The following is a 16224-nucleotide window of genomic DNA, read 5'->3' as shown; positions in this document are numbered from 1 at the left end:
CAGACGGTTTAAAGAGAGAGAAATCCTTAACAAGCAAAATGTTTTCTCATGTAGCTGAGATTCAGGGAAATAAAAAACCTCAAGGAGAGGGCAGGCAAGAGAGTAGAAAAATGGGTGAAGGCATCAAAAAAAGTCACATAAGTGTTCATCAAATATAACAGGTGCGTGTTAGCATAAACCTAATTTGGTTAAAACAAATCCTAGCTAACAACTGTTTCCAGGTTTTTAAGAATGAAAAAAGGCATGGAGATCCTTATTTTCCCTATGCTACTTCTACCTTTCCCCCTCATGATGCAGAAAAATGAGTTTCCAAAGCATTTACATCACTCTTCTCTCCATTCTCCCCATGGAAACCAGAGTGATCTTTTTCGAATTCATTAGACTATCTCTCTTTCTCTCTTTCCTGTTTAAAACTCCTCAGTGGCTTTCAATCATGATTAGAATAAAAAACAAGTTCCTGGGACTCCTGGGTGGCTCAGTTGGTTAAGCAGCTGCCTTCGGCTCAGGTCATGATCTCAGAGTCCTGGGATTGAGTCCCACATCGGGCTCCTTGCTCCGCAGGGAGCCTGCTTCTCCCTCTGACTCTGCCTGCCACTCTGTCTGCCTGTGCTCGCTCTCACTCTCTCTCTTACAAATAAATAAATAAAATCTTTAAAAAAAAAAAAAAAACAAGTTCCTCACTACAGTCCACAAGGCCACCCATGGTCTGGCTCTTGCTTAGCTCTCTCTGAAAGACCCCTCCCCTAGAAGATAGATAGGATAACTAACCGCTTGTTTCCTTTTCTGTGAACCGCTGGCTTTTAGGCGTAAATTAGGTTATTAATTGCTTATTAATTGCTCTTTTGCCCTTCTGTAACTGCTTGGCTTATAGAAATAATAGAAGACGCCATGATGGCATTCCTACCTTCCCCCTTCTTGTTCCCCCTCCCTGCCTCTCTCCTCCCGTGCGCGGGCCCTCAGAACCAATCAGCTTGTTCCCCCTTCCTGCCTCTCTCTTCGCGCGCGCGCGCGCGCGCGCGCGCGCGCACGCACGGGTCCCCAAAGCCAATCAGCAAAACTCCACGTATGCCTTTTTCAAAAGTTCTAACTGTCAACCAATCAGTTGCGCCCCACCCAAAACTTGTTTGTACCTGTCTATAAAAACCCGGCACCACCCCAGCCGGGTGTGCTCAGCTAGCAGGAGCTGCTGACCACCTGCAGGCACCTGCGTAACAATAAAGAACCTCTTGCTGTTTGCATCCTGTGGCAGTGTTGGATTCTTGGGTAAGGGGATCCGCGGGTCTTTCATCTCTCCAACCTGATTTTGTACCATTCCCTTAATCCAGCCACACCATTACTTTCCTGAATTTTCGCACCCCTTGTTTTCCTTATTTTTTTTAATCTGAGCTTTAATGCTGTTTTCTCAAGAAACGTCCACTGGCATTCCATCAAAGTCATCCCAATCATTCTCTGTACTATGCTTCCCAGGGGTTTTACAGGACTTAATGTTACCAGCATTATCATATATTTGTGTGTTCCTTTGTTGTCTTCACCTATTAGCTTCATAACAGCCAAGACTAATTCTTGTATTACTAGTTACTGGTTCATTACCTAGCATGTCATTTTCTTATAAAATATTTGGTGAATGTATGAATGATGAATGCCACATATCACAACTATCAAGCTTTCCATCAGAAGCTCTTTCCCTCAAATGCCTAAACCTCTAGCAATATAATACAGCTAATAAGTTTCCTGTCCTTCAGGGTGTTAAGTTACAATACAAAAAGGGTCACAAAAAGAGCCATAGAGACACTGACCCTTATCAATACTGATGTCTAGGTTTAACTTGAAATAACTACTTAATGCCTCAACTCAAGTGAATTCAGATATTCACCTTTTATTGTCTGCTGCTGTGCCCAGATCTGTTAATATTAGTTTCAATGGTTAAGATATATATTTACCTTTGGGGCGCCTGGGTAGTTGGTGGGTTAAAGCCTCTGCCTTCGGCTCAGGTTATGATTCCAGGGTCCTGGGATTGAGCCCCACATCGGGCTCTCTGCTCAGCGAGGAGCCTGCCTCCCCCTCTCTCTCTGCCTGCCTCTCTGCCTACTTGTGATAGTGCTCTGTCAAATAAGTAAATAAAATCTTTAAAAAAAACAAAGATATATATTTACCTTTAAAAATTGGCCCACCTGGATCAAACAATAATGAAAATTCAAACAGGTATACAGTCAAGTAAACTATTTAAAAGAGATGGTTTTTTTGATGAAAGCAGTATTGAGAATATACTAAGCATAGCAATGATGTGTTATTATAAAAAGGCTTGAACACCAAAATGATGTATTTGACATTAATAACCAGTTCCCAAAGAACTTAGAAACTTGAATTAATAGTATTCACTTAGAAAATTCCAGTAATCTATAGCTAAAGAAACAAAATCATTAGGAAGCCATCAAAGGAGAAACAATGAGGATCAGATAGAGTTCCCAAACAATATCTTCAAAATTCCTAATTTATGAGGTAAACAAACTAAGATATAAGTCAAGGAAATAAGCAAAATGTGAGCTATACATCTTATATAATGATACTTAAAATACAGTCCAACAGGAATGGTAGAATTTTAATATACTCTGAAACTTTATAAGTATGGCAGCAAATCAGGCCAGCCTCGGTCTTGCATAAGCTTTTATTATGTTCACGAAAAAGCAATTCATTCTATTTCCTGCCCAAAAGGATGACCTTCATGTTCAACATAATAACCTAATCTTCCCTATAAGAGATAAGAGGAATAAACATCAGCACAGAGCACCTGTTTCTGACACTTGGAAGTCACGGCTGGTAGCAGCTGCTCAGATGATTGCAAATGAGACCCTGTAGTATATGCACATCCATCCTTGTGCTGTAATACATTTCAAAATCAAACTTCCATAGTTCATAGAAAAATGGTAAAAGCAACATGTGCAGGTACAAATATAAATAATAAACAACTTCAATGGTAGCAGTAACCCAACTTTGGGGGAGGAAGTAGCAACTACAACTGAGATTCTATAGTATGTGAATTTCTCTCTTTCTCTGCTCTGGTGAATTCCAAAATCAAAATGTCATAGTTAATGGAAAATTGGTAAAATCAATATGTGTCAGTATAAATATGACACCAACACTAGTAATCTTAACTTGGAGAGAATTTAGCAACAGGTACAATCTCATGATTATGGTTTATGAGGTCAAGAAAAATTATCTTCCTAGATTTTTAAATATATATTCTGTTATCTCTTAGCAAATTGCAGCAAGCTGGCCCCTGGGATGCAGCAGACCAAAGTATAAAGACATCACAATCATCAAAGCTACCCAGGCGATTTACAGCTGTTACATGGTAAAAAATTTCTTCAGGCTACAGAAAGGATCAAGTATACACAAATATAAGGAGATGATCTAAGATAGTTTTACCCTGTAGGTCTCAAGTTGCACAAGAACAGGTCCAATATGCTACCATCATTCAGGTTCTCCATTTACTCTCTTTCAACCAATTATTTATTGAATACTTACTAAGTTCGAGGTTCAGTAGAACACTGCCCTTCTGGAGCTTACATTCCAGGGAGGGAGAGACAGACAGTAAATAAGTCTATTACATGGTATATTGCATACACAAGCAACTGAGAAGAAATCAGATCAGAGATGGGAGAAAGGCTATGGGGATTTTTTTAAAAAGCAGTTTAAAATAAAGTGGCTGTAAACAGCTTCACTGAGAAAGAAACATTTGAGAAGACTTAACATGATAAAAAAAATCCAGCTGTGTGGATGTCTAGGAGAGGCCAGGTCCAGTCAGAATTAGGTGCATGCTTGGACTATTCTAGAAACAGCAAGGAGGCCAAGGTTATCAGATAGAGAGAAAAGGGAAGATAGTATATGGAGATGAGGCCAGAGAGATTGTAGAGACCAGACTGTGTGGGCTCTTATAATCCAATGTTGAACTCAGTTGAGTAACTGGGAGGTTGAGCAGAAGGCTGATATAACTATTAAAAATTGCAACTCACCCTTCATCCCCATACACACTTGAGGTGTGTCTTACCCTATACAATCTTACTCCACAGTACATATCATCTTCTTCCATATGTTATTTTAATTTATATACTATGTTAATCACTTATTGTCTGTCTCCCCCAGTTATAACAAGCTCCACAAAAATAGGAGTTTGGCTTTTTTTTTTTTTTTCTATCTTGTTTAGAAATGTGTCCCAAGTGCCTGGCAAACAGTAGACATTCAATAGTAAATATTTGTAGGATGAATGATGGAACTTTTATTAGGTTACTCTGAGGTAAAGCTGAAGACATAGGGAGGAAACAAAGCATAGAAGCATAGAAGAGACTCTCCAGGAACCAAATTAAAATATTAACAGAGATTATGTTGAGTGAAATAAGTCAAGCAGAGAGAGTCCATTATCATATGGTCTCACTTATTTGTGGAGCATAACAAATAGCATGGAGGACAGGGGGTGTTAGAGAGGAGAATGGAGTTGGGAGAAATTGGAAGGGGAGGTGAACCATGAGAGACTATGGACTCCGAAAAACAATCTGAGGAGTTTGAAGTGGCGGGGGGGTGGGAGGTTGGGGTACTGGGTGGTGGGTATTATGGAGGCATGGATTGCATGGAGCACTGGGTGTGGTGAAAAAATAATGAATACTGCTTTTCTGAAAATAAATAAATTAATTTATAAAAAAAAAAAAGATCTTTACAACACACACAAAAAAATATATATTAACAGCTAGTCGCCCTAAGAACAGAGCAGAAATACTGGATGCTACAGGGTAATGCCCCTGTTGCTTAACAGGGATTAATACTGTAACACAAGGGTCATCAGTCAATTACACTTCCTGCACTAGGAGACCTGAGTGCTGCATTTTCATGACCACAAATGAGGAGTAGCTATAAATGAGGCCACAAAGTAGGTAGGGGAGGGTTAGGCCATAAAATGCTTTGTATGCAGGGCTACAAAGTTTAGAATTTATCCCTAGGTTCAACAGTGTAAGAAGGGTTGGAAAAAAGAAAATGGAGTCAAGAGATAGCTATGAAGTAGGATTAACTAGATGGGATGGCAAAGTAGGCAAGATGAACTGAAACTCATCCCTTACTATCAGGAGGAATTGTATACGCAGGCTTAAAACCTTGGCTCTAGGACCCAATCCAGCATTATAAAATGCCTAAAGAAATAATACACCTACCTTCCAGTGGCTTGTTCCCTTAGCACAATACTAATGGTACACTATTAATAATAACAACACACTAAATATTAAAGGATAAACTGAAGTACATTACAGTTTTGAAGAGTGTGTTTGAGCATTCAAACTGAGCATTCAGCACCCAGCTGAAAGTGCTTTGTAGCACCCCACCATCTGAAAAAGGGGGAGAGGCCTTTACAGAGCAGAGGCAGAAGCAAAGGAAGGAGATTATTTGATTGGGTACAGCTTAAGCAGGTTCTGGTCGGGAAAGTCTTGCTGGCTGTTTGGTCGTTCTTGGGTTTTGCTTTCTCCACCATGAGACACGAATAGGCATTGACTCCGGTTTCCAGAGTCTTCTTTGCTTACATAGGCTACCGCAGTCTTAAAGCCAGCTGGGTCAAAGGGCCTCCAGGTTTTGCAACTTTAAGACTATTATTTCCCAAAGCTTAGTTTTGGAATCACAGTAATAGGAGGAACTGAAATTCTGCATGTTGAGAATAGACTGGTTTTCAGAAGAAAATTAAGACAGGTATATTTGGGCACAGGCTAACTGAGGAAATAAACAACACAGCCTTTCCCGGTGCAGAACCCGAAGCCAAGTCAAAGCACCCACCCGCTCTCAGTGCCAATAGAGGGCCCCGCCTCCTGCAATCCCCTCTGACCCGGAGGCTCGCGGGCAGGTGCAACCCTCCCAGCCAAAACCCGCCACAGGGAAACTGATGGCAGGTGTAAACGGCTCTGGAGGCCAGGACACCCTCAAGATTCTTCGGTCACATGGAGAGAGCTGGATTCTCCCCAGGGAGGGATCAGGACACTAGGAAGGAGAGGTTGATGAAGGGACTGAGGTAGGAAAGCCATGGGAATGAACATGAGAACGGGTCTTAAAAGGCTTCGTCGCTTTCCTGTAGAATATGGGACCAAATTAATTGATTAAAGTCAGAACTCCCGCTTTCCAATTTTATACTGCTTTAGGATATTTATCTGAACACTTTAGTTAAAAAAAAAAAATAATTAAACAATCCAAAACTGTCTTGCCACCTGTCGGTTCCAAACCTCGGTAGTCCCTCAGATGAAAATCCTAAACTGGCGGCGGGGCATGGAGGGCAAGGACAGACCCAAGAAGGAGGCAAGCGGCTCCAGGTTGGTGGGTGGCAGGTCTCATAGACAAGGGAACTTGTTTATACACAGGGTTTGCCTTGGGGGCCGGCATGAGGCGCTCTGTGCATCAGCGCACCAGAAACCTAAAGGTTTACCAAAGCCTTCCTCTGGTCCAGTCACGTGTATCCTGCTGACGTTCTCAGCAATACATTTCTGTCTCATTTCTATGTCCTTGAGGTGGCTCCTAGTGCTGCCACAGCGGAGAAATGTACATTCCAAACACCGGAGGCGGGGAGGAGCCTCTCACTGATTGCCCGGGTCTAGCTCCGGGTCAAGGGGTGGTGGGTCCTCTGGGTTACCTCCCCATCTCCGCAGAGCACAGAGAGACGGCATTCCACAAGACGGCAGCTTGACTTCCTGCTTGCCTGCTGTCAGGTTATCCTGAGCCTCGCCCTTTGGCATGAATAGGTTTATAAAGTTTGCCTTCTGCCCAAGGTACCGAGGAATCATCGCCATCCTTCTCTTGTTACTTGACGGGAGAGACCAGCGGCCGATTCTGAGTACTGAAGTGCAATGATCGTTGTAGATGCTCGATTAAAATAACTAATCAGACAAAATAGTGTTTGCCAAAGCTTGCTTGAATTATAGGTTTGATTTCATTCAAAAAGCTAATAAACTTTTAACTTTTTTTTTTAAACGTCACACACTGCGTCTGAAAATAATTTGGGGCTTTTTCCTAGAGATTCGAAGAAAAGAATATGACTTTATATTATGACAAGAATAAATTATCAGTATTTACATTAAAATTACGAATCTAATGGACTACAAAATGATTATTTCTGAATGTTTTAGGGCCATTCTTTCTTTTTCTTTTATGGTTTTATTTATTTATTTGACAGAGTGTGAGAGCACAAGACGGGGAGCAATGCAAGGCTTGATCCCAGGACTCTGGGATCATGAACTGAGCTGGGCTGAGCCACCCAGGCACCCAGTTCCATTATTTCTAAAAGTATTTCTAAAAAAGTTACATTTTTGTAATTTTTTTAATATCTACATCACAAACCCCTTGAGGGCAGAAGTGGTATATTATCTGTATATTCCTTCTATTCCCTATGCAGTGCCCTGCATACTGTAGACAGTTAATAATAATAGGAACTAATCAGAGATAATGGTGATTATGTTAAACCTAACTGAGAGAAACAAAGAAGATGAAATTGACAAAAGAAAATAGTAAAGAAAGATGATTTTAGATGAGTTGAGACCATCTATAATTGAAAGTCTGCAAACAAATCATTATTCCCTAGTAAAATATATTTTATACCCTCATAAAGTCTAGTAAACAATATCGTTAATTTGTTCTGGTGATTCTTTCAATCTGCTCTTATGCGTTGTGAGGGCTGTGTTATGCTGCTCACATGGGATAATGGTGCTGATATTTTTATATATTCTAAATTTGTGGTGCTGATAAAGAATTTATTGTGGAGGCTGAAAGTCTAAGACATGATTTATGTGGCATCAGAGGCAGAATTGCTACTGAAGTTGCAAAGTGTTATGGCTATTTTAAAAGTGATTTTTCTATAACTTAATCCTTACCTATACTAATTGTGTTTTTTGTGTTGCTGTTTGTTTGCCAAAAACAGCATGCCACCACAGATGAGAGGCTCAAATTTTTATCTTTATTAGAGGATTCATGCAGATTGTGCAAAAACAATGTCTGCGTTTTGTGCATATGCTCTTCAGGTTTGAAGCATCCTCACTATGTCTTATTCTTTGAGAATATTCCCCTCTGTACTTTTAACAAATCCAGGTACAAATGTTACATTGATTTCTAACTTTTTTTTTTTTTTAAGAGAGAGAGAAAACGTGCAAACGTGCAGGGGGGAGGGCGGAGGGAGAGTGGCAGAGGGTGAGAGAGAAAGAATTTCAAGCAGGCTCCAGGCCCAGCACAGAGCCCATGGGGCTTGATCTCAAAACTGAGTTCATAACCTGAGCCGAAATTGAGAGTCAGACACTTAACAGTCTGAGCCACTCAGGCAACCCAATATCTAATTTCAATACACACCTCTCGTGTTGCCTGAGTGGCTCTGGCTCAGTCAAGGTTAAGCAACCCATCTTGATTTCAGCTCAGGTCATGATTTCATAGGTCATAGGTTAATTAACCCTACCTTCAGCCCTGGTGGGGTACTGCAGCCCAGCCTAGAGTCTGCCTCTCCCCGTCCCCCCCCCCTTCCCCCTTCAGAAACTCACGTGAACATGCACTCATGTGCTCTCATGCTCTCTCTAAAGGTGCCTGGGTGGTCTCAGGTCATGATCGCAGGGTCTTGAGATTGAGCTCCACATAGGGCTCCCTACTTCTCCCTCTGCCTGCCACTCCCCCGCCTGTGCTGTCTCTCACTCTCTGAAATAAATAAATGCAATCTTTAAAAAATAAATAAATAAAATAAAACAAATCTAAAAAGTAAACTTAAAAAATACATATCACACCTCCTTGCAATTCTCTTTATTCTTTATTTTATAATCCTTGAGGATTATAAAAACAAATTAGATTAAAATTTATAAATATTCAATATATTAATGTTTTCAATGAATCCATAAAATGCGAAGCCTGTAATTTCCCATATGGTGATTTTCTTTTCTTTTCTTTTTTTTAAAGATTTTATTTATTTATTTGACAGAGAGAGATCACAAGTAGACGGAGAAGCAGGCAGAGAGAGAGAGAGAGAGAAGCACGCTCCCTATGAGCAGAGAGACCGATGTGGGACTTGATCCCAGGACCCTGAGATCATGACCTGAGCCAAAGGCAGCAGCTTAACCCACTGAGCCACCCAGGTGTCCCCATATGGTGATTTTCCAATTGCTCTGTACTGGTAAGTTCTGCCTGAGCTTCTCATGGGAGTGATACCAAGAAACAGGGACAGACTGATATGCCAAAGGATAGCAAGTTTACCCAATACCAATTTTTAGAATTTTCTGTCAAATTCTAAAAAGTGCTATTCATTTTTTTTTTAAGGAAAAGAAAACCTGATCATTATACAAAGTTCAGAAAACACAGGTTAATAGAAGAAAATAAAAATCAACTGTAATACTACCATCCGGAGATATTCATCATGTTTCAGGGTATCTTTTCCTTCGGTGCCCACAGTTCTTGGTCACGCCACTTCCAGGAATGAAGAGGTAGACCAGACAAAGAGTGGTGGGCAACAAAGCAAATTTTATTGAGCTATAGTACAAAGCTTCCAAAGAGGGAGGGGACCTGAGAAGATTGCCACCAGAGTTTCTAAGTGTAGGGGTTTTTAGGAGATTGTTGGTGACCATTTTAATCTGATTTACCCTCATCTGCCTGTCACCCAGTCAGGCTTTTGTCCTTCCGGGGTGTAAAATCCTTGTGAAGGTAGTTTCCTTTTAGGACAGGGGCGGCTCCTTGTCCCTGCTTATCTTTCTTCCAACTATCCTTCATTAATTGTTGTCGGTAATACAAACTGTTTTCGATCACTTGTTTTTTTGAAAAGAGGAATCATACTGTATACATAACCTAATTATTTTCTTTTTTAGGTAAAAATATATTTTTTTCCTAGATCATTGAGCTGGAAGAAACAAAATATTCAAAGAATGTTAGAACAAAAGTAGAATTTATGGAGAAAACATGAAGATACACATTCAGCTCAGACTGCGTGTACCTCCTCTTACAACCCCAAATTCCAGTATGATATGAATACTCTGTGCACCTTGGTTCAAAATAATGAGAGAAAATATATTTGAGATAATTTCTCAATTATTGCCAACAGCAATAATTACTACGTAGCATCACATGATGTGAAAATGGCTAAAATTTAGTTGGTTAAATAATTGTTAGTTGGATGAGTACCTCTAACATTTCTCTCTCTTTAAATTATTGAACTATAACTGACATACAACCTTATATTAGCTTCAGGTATATAGCATATCGATTTGACAATTCTATACATTTCATTACTCATTACTCAGTGTTCACCATAATAAGTATAGTCATCATCTGTCACCATATGATGTTATTACAGTGTTATTGACAATATGACAATATTCCTCGTGTTAAACTTTTCATCACTGTACCTTATTTATTTTGCAATTAGAAGTCTGTGCCTCTTAATCCTCTTTGTCTACCTGGCCCATCCTCCCCCCACCTACCTCCTCTCTAGCAACAACAAGTTTGGGGTTTTTTTCTGTATTTAAGAGTTGTTTTTTTTTCGTTTGTCATTTGTTTTGTTTTTAGATTCACATATAAGTAAAATCATATGACATTTGTCTTTCTCTGTCTGACTTATTTCACTCAGCATAATTTCTCTAGGTCCATCCATGTTGTCTCAAATGACAAGATCACATTCTTTTTTATGGCTAAATAATATTCCAGTATGTAATGCATGTTTCTGTGCTCCGTGTGTGTGTATTTCTTTATCCATTCATCTATTGATGAACAATTGAAATGTTTCTATCTTGGCCATGTATATAATGCTGAATAAACACAGGAACATATATCTTTTCAAATTAGTGTTTTCATTTTCTTTAGGTAACTACTCAAGGGGTAGAATTACTAGATCATAATAGGGTAGTTCTATTTTTAATTTTTGAGGAACTTCCATGCTGTTTTCCACAGTGGCTGCACCAATTAACCTTTCCACCAACAATGCATGAGTGTTTGCTTTTCTTCACATCTTGGCCAACATTTGTTATTTTTTGTCTTTTGGACACTAGTCATTCTAACGGGGAAGATGAGATATCTTATTGTGGTTTTGATTTGCATTTCCCTGATGATTAGTGTTGTTGAGCATCTTTTCCTGGGTCAGTTGGCCATCTGTGTGCCTTCTTTGGGAAAATATCTGTTCAGATCCTCTGCCTATTTTATGACTGAATTGTTTGAGTTTATTTTTTTGTTTGTTTGTTTTTAATGTTAAGTTATATAAATTCTCTATATACTTTGGATATTAACCCCTTATCAGGTATATAATTTACAAATATTTCTTGTCATTCAGGAGGTTGTCTTTTTGTTTTATTGATTGTTTCCTTTGCTGTGCAAAAGCTTTTTATTTTGGTGTAGTTCCAATATTTTATTTTTGCTTTTTTTCCCTTGCTTGAGGAGACATATCCATACATTTTTGCTCAAGACAATGTCTAAGAGATTATTGCCTATATTGTCTTTTAGGAGTTTTATGATTTCAGGTCCCATATTTAGGTCTTTAATCCATTTTGACTTTCAAACATTTCTACTATAACATTGAAATTCTTTTGTTGTCATTAAATATTCAGTACATCATTTTTAAGGGATATAAAGTATTCCTTCATAATAATGCATAATAATCTATTTAAAGAGGGGTACCTGGGTAGCTCAGTTGGTTGAGTATTTGACTCTTGATCTCAGCTCAGGTCATGATCTCACAGTGGGCTTCATGCTCAGGTCAGAATCTGCTTGAGGTTCCTTTCCTCTCCCTCTGCCCCTCCCCCTGCTCGCACACATGCTCTCTTTCTCTTTCTCTCTGTCTCTCATATAAATAAATAAAATCTTTAAAAAAAATTATATATATGTATATATATATATATATATATATATATATTCTTTCTCTACCTTTTCCTTTGTCTCCCCATTGTAAGTCTATGTGCACTCTCTCTAAAGAAAAAAAAAAACTCTAACGAATTTGCTGTTTTACACATTTGTGTTGATTCTGGTTTCTACAATTATATGCATAGCTGTGATACTTGTAGGTAAAACTTTGGGAACAGTCATAATTTTTAAAGTTAAATTTTTATAATGAAATTACTGGATCATAAGTATAGAAGAGATTACAAGGTGTTCACAAAAATCTGTTTTCTCCTCCTTACACATGGCTGACCAATGAATCTAGATTCCCCAGCTTTCCCTGAAGATTAGTGTATAACTACCTATAGCTACATTTTCACCATATAACTGCATTTTCATTAATAGAATATGAGTGGATAGGCTTGGTCTTGACAACACTGGACATGCCTTTTCATGTTTCTCCCTCTTTCTGCCACCAGGAAGTTGGATCTGGTGGTGACCCAGCATTTACAATGCACATGACGACAATGCCTCATATTGCGGCAGTCTTCCTGCTAACCTGTGCCCTTGAATGACTCCATGGAGGAGAAAGAAATAAATCTCTCTTATTTAAATCATTGCATTTAAAGTTTCTTTGTTACAGAGGAGAGAATTGTTTTTTCTTCTTTTTAAGAAGAAAATTGTTTTTTCTTCTTAAGATTTTATGTATTTATTTGTCAGGGAGAGAGAGAGAGCGCAGTCTGTTGGTTGGAGGGAAACAGCAGGAAGAGCAGGTAGAGAGTCAAGCAGGTTCCTCGCTGAGCAAGGAGCCTAAGGCAGGACTTGATCTCAGGACCTCTTGGATCATGACCTGAGCTAAAGGCAGACGCTTAACCCACCCTAGCATCTCTGGTTTTAAGGTTTCTGATGTAATTTGTTAAACTGCTGTCCAGAAAGCTCACACCAATTTGTATTCACTTCAGCACTGTATGAACATTCTCTTTTGCTATAACCTATTCCACAATGGGCAATCATATTTTTAATCTTTACTTCTTGTAATTTGAAAGTTATTGTGAAATTCAAATATCTTTCCAAGTTTTCTGACCATTTGTGATTTCTCATTTATAGAATTTTACTTCGTGTCCCTTGTCCATATTTCTGTCCTAGATTTTCAAGAGCTTTTTATAGAAAGTTGGGAACTAGATAAAATAAGATAAGCAAAACTCAGATATCTGTTGAAAGTGGAAGATAGCACGTGAGGGATTTATTATGCTATTTTCTCTACTTATAGGTATGTTTAAAGATTTTTGTAATAAAAGGTTAAATTTTCTGTAATAAGATGTTAGCTCTGTCTACTGAAAATGTCTAAGCAACACCTAGTGACAGATGGTGTGTTCTAGATATCATTCATCAATAAAAGAAAGTAGGGCTCCTTATAAAAAATGGCTGGATTCCAGTCCAGGTCAGGCAATTTATAAGAAAGTCTTAGACATCTTGTGCTGAAAGACAAAGCAGACATCAAACTATAATAGGGTCTTGTCAAAAGGATGTTAAGAGCCAGCTTGGTCAAAGATGGAATAATTTGAGGATAAAAACAATAATTTCAATTCATTGAAAATAATTTTATAAAAAGGCATAAGTGATAATGATGTTCCAACAGAGAGAGATAGCCAAAAACAAAAAATTAACAAGAACTTATCAGAAATCATTGGAGGTAGTAAGAGCACTGACTCATTACTTTGAAATGGGAATTAATAAGAAAGAAATAAGCTTTTATCACATCAATTCTGTGTAAAATATTTAAAATCATCCTCATTGGTAAGGGAAAGTTACTTAGAGAAAAAAAATCAAGAAAATAAATGTAAAAGAATTAATGGGCTAGGGGCGCCTGGATGGCTCAGTGGGTTAAGCTGCTGCCTTCGGCTCAGGTCATGATCTCAGGGTCCTGGGATCGAGCCCCGCATCAGGCTCTCTGCTCAGCAGGAAGCCTGCTTCCTCCTCTCTCTCTCTCTGCCTGCCTCTCTGCCTACTTGTGATCTCTCTCTGTTAAATAAATAAATAAAATCTTTAAAAAAAAAAAATAAAGTTTCCATCTTCTAAAAAAAAAAAAAAGAATTAATGGGCTAGAAAAATGCATTAGGGGAAAAATTGATAGGACCCCTTAACAATGGGGGAGGACTGGGGTACGTGGGTGACTCAGTCGGTTGAGTGTCTGCCTTTAGCTCAGGTCATGATCCCATGATCCCAGGGACCTGGGATCAAATTCCGAATTGGACTCCCTGCTTAGCTGGAAGTCTGCTTCTCCCTCTACTCTTCACCCCCTGCTCATGATCTCTCTGTCTCTCAAATAAATGAAATCTTTTTCTTAAAAGATTTTTCTTTTAAAAAAATCTTTTTCTTTTTCTTGAAATCTTTGTCTTAAAAATAAAATCTTTTTCTTATTTATTTGGCAGACAGAGATCACAAATAGGCAGAGAGACAGGCAGAGAGGAGGAAGCAGGCTCCCTGCTGAGCAGAGAGCCTGATGCGGGGCTCTATCTCAGGACCCTGAGACCATGACCTGAGCTGAAGGCAGAGGTTTTAACCCACTGAGTCACCCAGGCTCCCCTCTAATAAATAAAATCTTAAAAAAAAAAAAAAATGGGAGGACCAATTTGCCACTACCAAAACCAGTGATCAAACTTAAGCATCAAAAAAAGTTGGATAGTCATATATCATGTTCCTTCATGCAATGTGGAGTATACAGCATAAGCAGTCTTGCCAAAAAAAATCTGAATCTAACTAGAACTTTCAAACAAATTCTAGCTTAAGAAATATAGGGGCTTGAGGTGCCTGGGTGGCTCAGTCTTTGTTAACTGTCTGACCCTTCATCTCAGCTCAGGTCTCATTCTCAAGGTCATGAGTTCAAGCCTCACACTGGAGCTCCATGCTGGGTGTGCAGACTAGCTTAAAAGAAGAAGAAGAAGAAGAAGGAGAAGGAGAAGAAGAAGAAGAGGAAGAAGAAGAAAAATAAATCTGTATCTACATCTATATATCTATAACCATATCTATATATTGCCCCTCTAGGGGCTAGAGGACAAGTTAAACAATACCACAAGGAAACAATTAGACAACAGGGTCATTTCTCAAGACTCAAGACAAGTGTCCCAGTTTCACCAATAAATCAATGGCAAGTTAAAAAAAAGTGAGACTTCTAAAATAGAGCATATAATATATTAAGTGTGAATCTTGTGTATATCTTTAGTCTAGTAAACCAACCAGGAAAAGGGAGTTTAGATGCAATTAGAGAATTAAAATATGAACTGTGTATCAAATGGATATTAAAATATGTTGGCTTTTTTATGATGTTGATAGTTTGTTAGAAAGAAACAAATTCTTATTTTTTAGTGCTATATATCAAAGTATGTATAGATAAAACGACCTAGTGACAGGAATTTATCTTAAACAGAGCACATTTAAGGGGGAAACAAAAAACAAACAAATAAACAAAAAAAAAACACACAGAAAAAAGAAGGGGGAAAAGAATAAACTAGTAGATAAAACAAGGATGGTGAATATTGATAATTGTTCAATCTGATGATGGAAATATGGTTCATTATTTAACTCTCCCTGCTTTGGGGTAACTTGGAAAAGTGTAATCTTTTTTCCTCACCTGATACCTACCTTGGTTTTTTTAAGTTTGATATAAGTAATAAAGTGTTTAATATAGCTTAATTATATACCAAATAGGGTGGATGTTAGAATTTTCTTAATGCCAAGAGGTTCCAACAATACAGAATAAGAGACCTCTCAGGACAAAGGCCAAAGAGTTCAACCTCACTTGGTTGAACCTCCACTTCTCAGTTCTTTATCAGGTAGAGTTTAAAGTATTTTGTGAAGACAGTAATAGGAAAAGGTAGGAAAATTATCTAAATATATAGAGAATTTTCTATAATTAGATAGAGAGGGAGAGAGATAGATAACAGACAGAAAGAACTTGAACTACTTCCATTTCAATCTCAGTCTGCACTTTCAGATTAAGTTCTTCTTTCCAGCTTATCTCTTGACTCAGGCAAAAGACCATGTGGGCAAACCATCCCCTGATGGGAACTGAAACTACGCCTTACACAATAAAGACTGCCTTTATTACTGAGCCAGCAACACCCACGGTGACAGATTCCAAGACAATGATCAATCTGACCTTTACTTCCCACTGGCACAAACCCACCAACATTTGCCCCACATTTTCCTTACATAAAGCTGGAGACTATTTTCAGTACTCTATAGAGGTTCTTTGAGAGACAGGTCTGCCATCTTCCCAGTGCTGGCCCCACTGAACTAAATTCCTTTCGTGTTTCAACAACACTCATTTCTCTGCTTTTGGATTTTGTTAGCAGTGAGTGGATGAATCTGGTCTCTTTGGGA

General features: G+C 38.6%; 1 long non-coding RNA gene across 2 annotated transcripts; it reads left to right on the top strand.

Moving 5' to 3' along the window:
• Positions 1–1065: 1065 nt before the first annotated feature.
• Positions 1066–15073, top strand: LOC132013931 (uncharacterized). 2 transcript variants are annotated; one of them, XR_009403172.1, is made up of 3 exons: positions 1066–1263; positions 8969–9160; positions 14697–15073. It is a non-coding gene; the product is annotated as an uncharacterized LOC132013931 (long non-coding RNA). The 2 variants fall into 2 exon arrangements; XR_009403171.1 differs by lacking the exon at positions 14697–15073 and adding an exon at positions 12321–12425.
• Positions 15074–16224: the final 1151 nt, after the last annotated feature.

The sequence above is a fragment of the Mustela nigripes genome, chromosome 1 (genome assembly GCF_022355385.1).
Source record: "Mustela nigripes isolate SB6536 chromosome 1, MUSNIG.SB6536, whole genome shotgun sequence".
NCBI lineage: Eukaryota > Metazoa > Chordata > Mammalia > Carnivora > Mustelidae > Mustela > Mustela nigripes.
This window is presented reverse-complemented; position numbering and strand designations above follow the sequence as displayed.